The sequence below is a fragment of the Bacillus rossius genome, chromosome 1 (genome assembly GCF_032445375.1).
Source record: "Bacillus rossius redtenbacheri isolate Brsri chromosome 1, Brsri_v3, whole genome shotgun sequence".
Lineage (NCBI taxonomy): Eukaryota > Metazoa > Arthropoda > Insecta > Phasmatodea > Bacillidae > Bacillus > Bacillus rossius.
This window is the reverse complement of record NC_086330.1, coordinates 255,241,920-255,251,870: the sequence shown is the minus strand read 5'-3', so window position 1 is coordinate 255,251,870 and position 9,951 is coordinate 255,241,920.

Here is a 9,951-nt window from a genome sequence, read left to right as displayed (position 1 = left end):
TATTATTGTGATTAAATATCATTCTTACATATGTACTTTAATTCTCTTGGTGTTTACAGTGTCCATAAAGTATATAATTTATTTACGTACCTCGTTCTTCGTTTAGCATGTATTTTTTGCATTTTTAAATTCGAATTTGTTAACGATCAATGACTGAAATGATGTGTGTTAAAAACTATAAGTCCTTCTATAACTGGTGTGATTTATAACACTGTGAAATTTTAAGGATAGTATGACCAATAAGATGTTAATATGATTTGACATTGGCCTGATACTTCGCTTGAATGAAATTTAAATGTTAACTTTGTGATGAAAGCTGCAAGTGCGTGCATTGTGTGTCCATTTCATTTTTCGAATTTGCTTCCAAATGTGTTACCTTATTTTGGTGTGCTTCTTTTTTAAATGATGTTTTGACTCGAGTATTATAGTAAATTGTTCTTGATTTGACTAGCATATTATTCCAACCGGTGCATGTATATAAGCGAGTCCTAGACAGCAGGTCACTCAGTTTGTTACTGACGTCGACGGTGTAAGGATCAACTAGTTTGATTATACTGGTGCATACATCGTGTAATTGCCTGTTATTGTGAACTCGATGGCATCTTTACCATCTAAAACGACGAACTTGATGGATGTTGTACCATCGACTACGGGAACCCTGACGTCAGCGGTGACGAAGAAGGAGCAGATCCCGACGGCAACGAGGATGTCAACATTGGAGGAGACTTCAAAAGTCGCGGTACCACAAGCAGAAGAAAATTTAATGCTGGTGGTGCTGGCTACACGGGAAAACTCGACGAACTTCGTTTCACCCTCGATGGAGACTTCAATGATGGTGAATCAACAACGACTAACGATCATCGGTGCTGTTACTGTGACAAGATTTTCACAAACAACAGCATTGCTCGACGGCATGAGAAGAGAGAATGTGTCAAGAACCTTTATCGTAAAATGTTTGTTTGTGAGAAATGTCACATGCAATTGCAAGACAAGATAATATGAAAAGGCACATGAAGACATGCAAAGGTCCTGCTGCGCGGCAGAAAGTAAAGGTTTCGGTGCAACAACGATGCATTGATGTTCATAAGAGTATGCCTGGAGATGGCACAACTGCGGCAACGTTAGTTTCTGGATCGGGTCTGAAAGGCTCGTCTTCATCACCCCGGTATCCTTGCAGCTACTGTGATACGTCGTTCGCATTTTCTCATGATGCACGGAGACATGAACGGATTAAATGCAAGAAGAATCCTTCTCGTACAAAATTTCGCTGTGATGAGTGTCATGAATGGTTTACACGTATTGATAGTTTGCAGCGACATGTGAAAAAATGCAACGGTAAAGTCCGTGTGTCTACTGAAGAACTACCTGTAGAAATTTCGACTCCTCGCTTTAGATTGGAGACTCGTAAGCGTACATGCAAGAAAACCGATGTGCAGCAACCGATTGGTATGGCGTCTGAACCAGAAAATAAACATAAGACTGTGTTCGGCGCATTACAAGTGAATGATAATGGGTTCTACTTGGCGCAGTCTGCATTTCGTGGAACATTGAAAGACTACTATTATCTAAATACGTTAGGTGAGTCGAAAGACATTTGTAATTTTCTTGATGATATCAGAGAGGACATAATCAATCAGCTTACTGATGATGTAGCAACAAACGGTCCATTAAAATATAACTTGTGGTTGGACTGTATATATGGAAAGCCGTATCCATTCCATGACGAAGTGAAGAAGTGTGCATTCAAGACATCGGCTGCAGTAATTTACAGTTCTAACGATGTGAAGCAAACTGTTAAAAACGGTATCCAGAAACTCTGTCAAGAAGAGGAGGACTATGTCTGTAAAGGTTCTGGCTGGACTCTTTCTAGTGTAAGCAGATTGGAGCTAAGAATTAGTCATTTCACGCCTATGCGGACCTAAATGTTTTTAAGATTGCTGGCTTTCGCAAGTGATCCTGTAGTAAAGTAGAAATTATGTAATAAAGTTTATTTTGTGAAAGAAATTGTGTTGTTTTATTTCTCGGACCTGCAACTATTATATTATGTTTATTTTTTTTTCATCTTCATTCCGAATCGTACCAAAGACCTAAGTCGATCTAATTAATCATTTTATTGGTTGCAAATTTATTTAATGAATTTTGAACTTTTTCCGAATTAATAAGTCAATTACGAATTTCCAAGATGGCGGACATGATGACTTTTAGGATGATGGTAGTAGAGGATTTTTAGCCTCTTTAAGAATTTTGAACATGATTTATTGAAATTATTTTTTTAAATAATATTAATATGTTTTGCATCAACCAAAGATATAACCTAGGACAGGAATTGATCGAATCAATCAGTATATATCTTACAAATTTATTTGATGAATTTTGGAATTTTTCCCGAATTTCTAGCATTAAAATTACGGATTTCCAAGATGGTGGTCGTAACGAAAAGTGCAACGGTATTTCTAACGATTTTTATTATTAAATTCGATTGATTAATTTTTTTAATGATTTTTAAATTTTTTCCCGTTTTTCAAACATAAAAATTACGGATTTTTAAGATGGCGGACATGACGTCATACTAGGTGACGATATATATACTTTGACATAAGTGGTGGAGGTCAGTATGCCAGCAGCCACTGTAAAGGTTGGATCGGTCGCCATTTTAATTTTTTTGCCCTCGCCGGGTTCGAACCCAGGACTCCAAGCTCCATGTCGAAAAAGGAATTTTTTTATTATTTTTCATTAAAATTTCATTAAATGAATTTTTTTATAAATTTTAATTTTTTTTCAATAAAATCGGATAATAAATAAAAAAGTTAAAGATGGCGGCCGTAAAATAAATTGCAACGGTGACGTCATATTTCAAAATGGCTGTCATGACATCCTAATTTACAAGGTCATTACCTCGGCGGCTTAAAGCGGCTAGCTCTTAGGAGTTTTAAGCCACTTTTAGGAATTTGGGTTCTTTCTAAGGCAAAAAAAAACTTTTGAGGATTTACGAAATTCTAATTTTTTAATTGCGGAATTTTTTGAGATTTTTTGGCGGAATTTTTTCCACTTAAATGGAAATTTTGGCGATTTTTGAGGAATTTTGGGTAAATTTTGGACAATTTTGACACATTTTGAAGGTTAAATGTCAAGGTCAAGGTCACAACCATCCAAGATGGCGGCCGTGACGTCACAATCCAATATGGCGGTCGGCTTCTCGGCTCCTCAGCCTGAAGCCTGTGCCCGGAGCCCCCAAAACATACTACTAATGTTCGAATAGTTTCCTGCACAAAGCGAACCATGTAGAAGTCTTAGCCTGTCAACCAATATGTTAGGATCTTCCCATGAGGTATAATCAATCTCTTCTGCTACGTTCATCATCCTTGCATGTTTATAATAAATATTATTATCTCTGGTGTTTTTCGTTTTAACACCAACCACAAGGTCACTTTCGTCATCGTGCCAGTGATTATCACAAGATTGATCAGGATAATTTATTTTATTACCACGTTTCCAATGGTTTGGTCTCAAGCCACCATCACAGTCTTCGCTCCGGCATGCTTTTGATGCTTCAGCACAGTACTCAATCATGTCAACCTTAGATGTGCCAGCACAGTCATCGATCATGTCAGCTTCAGATGTGTCACCATAGTCTTCAATCATGTCAGCATCACAAGCTTGATCAGGATAATTTATTTTATTACATCGTTTCCATCGTTTTGGTCTCAGAACACCATCACAGTCTTCGATCTTGCCTGCTTTAGGTGCTTCAGTACAGTACTCAATCATGTCAGCCTTATATGTGTTAGCACAGTCATCGAACATGTCAGCCTCAGATGTGTCACCACAATATTCAATCATGCCAGCTTCAGATGATTCATCAAAGTCTTCGACCTTGTAAGCTTCAGGTGGTTCTCCATCTTTCACATTTTCATGGAGACGACTAGATATTGGAGTAAATATCTTTTCATTTCTAATGTGGTTGCAACTTTCTTCGTTTGTTTTAAATTTTAAATTATTATCTTGATCTTGATAAGTATTTTTAGCATTAGCTTTTTCGCCTTCGTTCCTCTTCCGCGATGTTGTAGCCCAGTCTTCGTTATCTTTATTCATCTTAATTGAACAGGTCTTGCAATGTCTATCCAAGTAATATCTTCTACCAAAGGATTTCTGACACTGACTGCAATGAAATGGTTTTTGACAAGGACCCAAATTACACTCGCTTCTCTCATGTCGTTTAGCATTCTTTCTTAAGGTGATGACGTTTTGATACAGCTGTAAATCCCGAATCAGGTTTCATATTAGTTACTGAAACTAATGCCAGATGCAAACTAAGAGTTTTAAATTAGATCTATCACTTAAATATAATTTTTTAATTATTTCATCAGCGAGAAATAATTTATCTAATTCAAAGGTGCTTGTTGCAAGTAGTTCTGCTTTTCAACAACAGATGTCGCCACATGTTACTTGCAGGTAAATAATATTTAGTTCTTTTATGCGGGATGCGGGATGCTCACTAACAATCGCAAAAGAAGGATGGATTCGCTAGACTCCAAGGAGAAGGAAGTTTGTTCTTCCAGTTAGTGTTTCTCACATGTCTCATGGCATATTATTTATTATTTGACTGAGTAATGGTTGTATATTTTTTAATTCCACCTGATAAAAAAAATATCGCAAGTGCTGATTTAGTAGCAGAAATTCTTGAATTAAATGTAACTCCAAATAATATGTCACGTCTCATTTGGTAAAAATTCCTTCATGGAGAGATCAAGTGATCATCTGTAACCAGAAGCACTCGGAGAAAATCGTCAGATTTCTAGCCAGGAATAATCGGAAATATTTGGAGAAAACCATCATAATATTGTCAAGTATAATCAGGAGCACACGAAGACTTTGATGAATCATCTGAAGCTGGCATGATTGAATATTGTGGTGACACATCTGAGGCTGACATGTTCGATGACTGTGCTAACACATATAAGGCTGACATGATTGAGTACTGTACTGAAGCACCTAAAGCAGGCAAGATCGAAGACTGTGATGGTGTTCTGAGACCAAAACGATGGAAACGATGTAATAAAATAAATTATCCTGATCAAGCTTGTGATGCTGACATGATTGAAGACTATGGTGACACATCTGAAGCTGACATGATCGATGAATGTGCTGGCACATCTAAGGTTGACATGATTGAGTACTGTGCTGAAGCATCAAAAGCATGCCGGAGCGAAGACTGTGATGGTGGCTTGAGACCAAACCATTGAAAACGTGGTAATAAAATAAATTATCCTGATCAATCTTGTGATAATCACTGGCACGATGACGAAAGTGACCTTGTGGTTGGTGTTAAAACGAAAAACACCAGAGATAATAATATTTATTATAAACATGCAAGGATGATGAACGTAGCAGAAGAGATTGATTATACCTCATGGGAAGATCCTAACATATTGGTTGACAGGCTAAGACTTCTACATGGTTCGCTTTGTGCAGGAAACTATTCGAACATTAAAGAAATATCCTTCATACTCAAAGAACTGAGGAAATCTGGCTACATACAATAATGGTTTTAATTAAATTTATGTGTATAAACTTGAAGATAAATTAATATATATAAATTTTCAAGATGGTATCTACCACTTCTAGAAATCTGATTTCTAAATAAAACTTATAACTTAACACTAGAACTACCAAGGGGGTCATTTTGACCCCATACAATATTTTTAAATGATGCCAAATCTATATATCTGATTTAAATTAACAGACCTTTCGTGACTTTTCCTAAAATTATGTTGTTAACAATTTTTGAACATCAAGTTACTCAGATTTTATGCGGAAACTATTTAATTGCAATATTTTTGTCCAATAATGTAGCAAATACTTTCATTTTACCTAGAACAACCGACAGGGGTCAAACTGACCTGTGCAGAAAAGTATTCAGTTTGTGATTAATAAATGCCACAGAAATACATATTAGTAAATAAGTATTTTTAGTAATGTCTTATTAAGAAAAAATACTCCTTTTATGGATGAATAGTGTGTCCAAAGGATATTTGGTGTGGAATATCTGCGAAGGAAACAATTGCTCTCTCAGTGCATGGTCATGCAGCATCATTCCGTAGGGCCTGTGATATTGTTATCTGACTCCGCCTTTCCTCTCACTAGTGAGACATATTACATACAAAGATAATTATCATCTCGTCTTACAGTGTGTTGCGGTTTTCTGACATTACAAAGCAATTAGTTATCTTCCTCTATCTACAGTTTCTGTGTTACTAGTTTCCAGTTACTCTTCCGCTTGAGATTTATTCTATTTTTTCATCAATTTTGGAGGACGGGTCGTGAAATGTATTTCGTTTTAGTCTGTTACATTTGCAGTTGAGAGAGAGTTGATTATTGTCTTAGGTAATTGTTTTTTGGTAAACTCTATGTCATTGTACAATCGTTCGAATGTATGATGGATCGTCGCCAAAGACTAACTACAGATCAGGCACTCCGATATTTTCAAGATATTTGTGAAACAAACTCAGGCAGTGATTTTGGCTTCCAGCATATGAAGACAAGATGGCGGACATGACGTCATACTAGGTGACGATATATATACTTTGACATAAGTGGTGGGGGTCAGTCTGTCGATGGCTACCGTGGAGGAAGGATCTGTTGTCATTTTTATTTTTTTGCCCTCACCGGGTTCGAACCGAGGACTCCGAGCTCCGTGCCGTAAATGATTGTTTTTTAAATATTTTTTATTAAAATTTTATTAATTGATTTTTTTTATAATTTTTAAAAAAATTTTCATTAAAATCGGATAATTAATTAAAAAGTTAAAGATGGCAGGCGTAACGGAAATTGCAACGGTGAGGTCATAATCCAAGATGACATATTCCATGATGACATCAGAGGCTTATAGGAGGCTGTAGACATGGATGCTTAAGCCTACATATGGACATTTCTAGCTGCTGGTATTTTAAGGAATAAAACGGGAAATTTTCCCTCGAAACGGTAATTTCTCCCTCGAAAAGAGAAATTTTTGAATTGTGGAATTTTTTGAGAATTTTTGGCGGAATTATTTTCCAAAAAAAAATGGACATTTTGGCGATTTTTGAGGAATTTTGGGCAAATTATGCCCAATTTTGACTAGTTTTGAGGGTCAAAGGTCAATGTACTACTTGTCCCGTTACGCTATGTCCCGTTACGCTCATCCAAGATGGCCGCCGTGACGTCACAATCCAAGATGGCTGACTAGCACTAAGCACCACCGCCTGGAGCCTGTCCCAGTACGCCCATTTACATACTACTCATATGGCTTTGATAACAAACTAATATGCTATATTAGGCCTAGTACTTTACAAAAGTTAAATAATGGTATTAATAAAAGGCGACTGCTTTATCCTAAAATCATAGAGTTTTTTGTTATATAAAATTATTTGTTAGGAGTGTTTCGAACTATTGCAAGGATTTGTGTGTATTTTTTTCATCTGCTGCCATAAACATTCCATACATATATTTTGGCATATAGTTAATTTTAATTAACACTAGTTTTGTTTGTTTTCACAATCAAATATATTGCATTAATAATTACGTTATAAGCAGAAGTGTTTTCAGTAGCGAAAGTGTGTTTTCTCTTCAATTTATATAGGAAATTTTCTTCATATTAGATACAACATGTACGAGATGATTATTACAGAGGTTTCATAAAGTATGCTTGATCTGTCTTAGTATGACTATGACGGCAATTGTTTCGTTTTGGAATTTTAGCACTGGAAGTAGAAAACATTTAAATTATTTAATTTTTTTTATCTGAATTTGCAAAACATTTTTGTAAGTGCTGGAATCTTGGTAGGTACTTAAGGTACGTGCCGTTTAAATTTACCTCTGTCAAATTCCATAATGTATATGCGAATGCGGAAATTACCGTTGCAGTTAATCAGTTTTCTGTGCCGGTACAAAATATGTTGTATGTTAAAGTTATACTTGAACTAAGTTAGAAATTATACCTCTTCCTTCTGCATTTCTCTTTCTTACCGTCAAGCTTTTATCACGAAGTGTTTTTTTTTCTAATGCTTCTCCAAAAGCCGCCCCAAGCATTATCAGAGTAAAAAAATATTTTATCAGAAGTTGCTTATCTAAGGCAGTTTAGAATGCACACTAATATATCCTAAGTTTTTTTTCAAATGTCGGTTAAGTTTATATATTATATTGGTTCATATTTGCTGAAACTCAATATGCAGGGTTACATAATTTGATTCTGTAAATGTCCTATGCTTTTTTTTCTTCAAACCCATGATTCAGTTGCCCTGCACAATATTCGTTCATTCGAGATTTTGTGAAAATTTGCCGCAAATTCATGATTGAACAGTTCATAACGTTTACTGAATTGTTGGTCTACCGAACTCAAAGTACCTACTCATTTTCTCTCAATCTCTCTTTCGTGTGACCACAATCCTTTTCGGTGTTAATGAGTGCTATTTTTTCATGCTAGTTAACTGTTATTCTATATTTGAAAATACCTGTATTTTTAGTGTTGTTCATTCGAATTACATACAGAGGTGATGGGGCTGCCCTGCGCGATGCTGTGTTTCAGCTGAGATTTTCAGAGGAAACGCCAATGGAGCTAAGGGACTCCTTGTCAAGGAAGTGATTGCGTGCCATATTTTGTATGTCCTCTTCGCTTTGGCGTTTCGGTTGTCCCTCAGTTCCTATAAACTCTGCAGGTAGTCCTGGAGGAAGGGTGTGAGCGGATGATGAAGTTTATGGGAGTTGCCGTGAGGAAAAGTGCGGGGTGGAAGAGGACGGCATTAAGGCGGCCACACATGCTCAGTTTTGTCGTAGGTTTTACCTGTGCAGGCATGACCTGCGCAGGTAGAACGTGGCGTGTGTGGGCGAAACCTGTGCAACTGTGCAGGTATTTTTCCGACCTGAGCAAAATCAAACCCTGGTTGATTTTGGCCTGCGCAGGTTTGGACTGCACAGGCGAAATCTGAGCGTGTGTGCGGTGATCAGGTCAGTTACGCAGTTGGGCTGTTGAGCTGGTAGTGGACAGACGCACGCGGAGTGTGGGATCATATTGCGCTACGATGTCAGACTCGCGAAATTATTCAAAGCAATTTCTTACTGAATTCTTGGAAGTCTATCGCAGCGAACCATGTCTTTGGAAAGTGAAAAGTAAGGAATATTTGAATAGAGACAAAAAGGCCGCCGCTTATGAGAGACTAGTCAGTGTAATGAAGACCGTAGATTGTGATGCAACCCGCGAAAGTGTAGTGAAAAAAATTAACAATTTCCGGAGCAATTTTCGAAAAGAACTAAAGAAACACGAAGATTCAAAGAAATCAGGAGTTGGCTCTGATGATGTGTAAACGCTGAAGTTGTGGTATTTCGATTTATTACTTTTCTTGCAAGATCAGGAAACACCAAGGCAGTCAACATCCAATTTGGACAGCTGTGAGGTATGTATTTGTTTTTTATTGTGGAATTTTATTGCTAGGGTTCATACACAATGTGATTTGCGATGATATGGCCGATCGGCAGGAGCTGGTTTCTCCAGTCCATAGGAATTAAAATAAAATATCAACGTGGTACAAAGTGCGTGTAATGTTATGTTGGTAAACAGGATAAAATTACCAACGCGCCATCGCGGAAATACATTGTTGCCCGAGGTAGTGACGCTGTAGACTAAAAATTAATAGGTGCATTCATTACATTATTGCAGTTACAATATAAATGATTTTTTTTACAAAGGAATGTTGAAATATAACCCCCCCCCCCCCCCCATGAAATTTTTTCCTGATCACATTTTGCATTGGAGAGAGTTTAATTTAGTTTACCAATGTTCAATCACATATGAGTTGTCTGGAATTTTTGAACAGCGTTAACTAAAAATATCTTTATGTATTAAATTCTTCACTCAAAAAAATTTATTAAGCCAATACAAAAAAATTTAGTATTTCAAACAGGTGCATAAATTATTTT